The sequence below is a fragment of the Orycteropus afer genome, unplaced genomic scaffold (genome assembly GCF_000298275.1).
Source record: "Orycteropus afer afer isolate SDZICR_OR568_19922 unplaced genomic scaffold, OryAfe1.0 scaffold00377, whole genome shotgun sequence".
Classification (NCBI taxonomy): Eukaryota; Metazoa; Chordata; class Mammalia; order Tubulidentata; family Orycteropodidae; genus Orycteropus; species Orycteropus afer.
Genome location: NW_006921964.1, coordinates 1,045,049 through 1,047,851, shown reverse-complemented (window position 1 = coordinate 1,047,851; position 2,803 = coordinate 1,045,049). Strand labels below are relative to the sequence as shown.

Here is a 2,803-nt window from a genome sequence, read left to right as displayed (position 1 = left end):
TCATATAAACCGCTGCTGGGCAAGGGGTAGGGTGTGGGGGTAAAAAAAAAAAAAAAAGAAAATCGGCCCACTTCTCAGGTGTAACTAATAAGGCCTGGAGAGGCGGACAGCCCGCCTAAGGCTGGGCAGCAAGGGAGTGGAAGCTTGGGGATTCGGACTAACAGCTGACTGACTTGAAAGCTTTTCCAACCCAGCACAACCGAGCAGGAAGGTACTTTCTTAAGGGGAAGAAAAAGTTTTTTTGTTGCGTTCACAGAATGTGTTTGTAATAAATGAACAAGTTGAGAATGTTCATTTGTAAAAAGTCTAAAAAAAAAAAAGTCTCCACTCACCCGTCCTTTGGTCTCCTGGTTCCTGTTCCCAGATTCAACCACTTTTACCATATTTCTGGTGTATCATTTCAGAAAAAAAAAACCAAACAAACATATAAAAACAATCATATCTGTATATATGTAATCTTCCCTCCTTTTTTGTACATTATTTATGTACATTATTTTTTGTATACATTATTTCAAGGAGTTCTGGTGGTGCAGTGCCTAAGGCAATGGACTGGTAACCAGAGGGTTGGTGGTTTGAACCCACCAATCACTCAGCTGAAGGAAGACTGGACAGTCTATTTCCGTAAAGATTTACCGCTGTGGAAACCCAGAGGGGGTCGCTGTGAGTTGGAATTGACTCAATGGCAGTGGGTATACATTATTTCAGTTCAGACTGTGTCTATGAGAATGTTCCATATCCGTACATGTGAAGGTTCCATAAAATTCCATTGTACCCTTGTACCAAAAATTTCTTAACTAATCCCCTAATGATACAAACTTATCTCTTTTTCAGTTTTTGCTAACAATGCTGCAGTGATTATTCCAGAATAGAAGTCTTTGGTGTGTGTGCTAGTGTATCTGTAGAGTAAGTTCCTAAAATGAACTTGCCAGGACAAAGGACATGTGTTTGCACTCATAACAGTTACTGCCAAAGTGCTTTCCTGAGATGTTGTACCATATAATTAGTTTTTAATTATTCAAGTAACTCATAAATACGTTCTTCTTATGAAAAAGTAGAACATTTCAAAGAAGGCAAAAATCCCCTTAACTACCTGGGTGCCCTTTCCCAATTCTGGGCCCCTCCTCATCTCCAGAGGAAAACAATATTGTTTGTCTTTATGTGGAATACTTTTCCAGAACCACTTAACAATAATTAAACCTACGGACAGGGCTTTAACACTTTTTTGTTGTTGTTGTTTAGGGGGAAAACAAAGGATACAATAATATATGCATATAGAACAAACGGGTATGTAAGAAGCTCTGATGGTACAGTATGCAAGGCATTTGGCTGCTTATGAGAAGGTTGGTGGTTCAAACCCACCAGCAGCTCTGCAGAAGAAAGATGGGACAATCTACTTTTTTTAAAAAAAAATTTATTAATTTTATTTATTTTTATTGTGATTTGGGTGAAAATGAAAGATAGGGCAGTCTACTTACTTCTGTAAAGATTTACTGCTTTGGCAACCTAGTGGGGGTTGCTATGAGTCAGAATCGATTGGATGGCAATGAATTTGGTTTTGGTTTTGACAAAAGGGTGTGTAGCTGAAAGACTATCTCACTGCTGGCCCCTAGGACCTAGCTAACTTCCTTGTTTCCAGTTTCTTGTGTTTTCTCCTGGTGATATTTGATGCACTTACAGGCACACACATGGGAGTATACATATTTTGGGCAGATGATTTTTTTAAAAAAAATTTTATTGTGATTTGGGTGAAAATTTACAGAGCAAATTGATTTTCCATATAGTAGCTCACGTACACTTTGTCTCATGACATTGACTACAATTTCCCACAATGCAACAGCTCCCCTCCCACTTCCTTTCCGTAGTTATTGCTTCCCTGTGTCCTTCCCTCCCATGCACTCCTGCCCCCAGCTGTCTTCCTTCTATTCTCCCATGCTTGATCTCATAAAGGAGTGAATCTACCTATTGTAAATGTTCAGCTCATATGTCTGTCTCTTACATGGCTGGAAGCCACAGGAGTGGGTTCAGTTCCACATGTGAAGGGCAGCTAGGGTCCATAGTCTCAGTGATTCCACCAGGCTCTATCAGACCAGCAAACCTGGTCTTTTTCTTTTAATGATTTTGAGTTTTGTTCCACATTGTTCTCCCACTCTATCCAGGATCTCCTACAGAGATCCCCCTCTGAGTGGTTAACAGTGGTAGCCGGGTACCATCTAGTTCTTCTGGTCTGTCGTTTAGACTGAGGATCACATGGTGTACTAGTTGCTTGGACTAATTGTTTCTGTGTGTCTTTGGTTTTCTTCATTCTTCTTTGCTCTGGAGGAGGAGAGACTCATTATGCATCTAGATGGGCGCTTGTAAGCTTATAAGATCCCAGTTGCTATTCGCCAAAGTTGGATGTGGAACAGTGTTTTTGTGTAGTATGTTATGCCAGTTGAACTTGATGTCCCCTGCGACTGTGGTCCTGAGCCCACAGGTCCAATTACTCACTCCCCCTGGGTAGCTGGGTATGGCCAAGAAGTGACTACAACCTTGTCACTTGTCAGCTCTATGATATACCTGGCAATTCTTTTTTCTCTCTCCCTCTCTCTCTCCTTTTTTTTTTTTTAAATTGTGATTTGGGTGAAAGTTTACAGAGCAAAATTCACTTTCCATACAGCACTTCACATACGCTTTGTCTAATGACATTGACTACAATTTACCCCAATGCTCCCCTCCTGCTTCCTCCTGATAGTTACCTTCCTGTGTCCATCCCTCCATGCATGCCTGCCCCCTGAGCTGTCTCCCTGTGCATAAACAGCCCTTC

At 41.1% G+C, this 2,803-nt stretch overlaps 1 protein-coding gene across 1 annotated transcript in view; it reads left to right on the top strand.

Moving 5' to 3' along the window:
• The window catches only part of EEFSEC (eukaryotic elongation factor, selenocysteine-tRNA specific), a 556,144-nt gene that overhangs the window by 583 nt on the left and 552,758 nt on the right, over window positions 1-2,803 (top strand). The gene's annotated exons all lie outside the window — the stretch shown is intronic.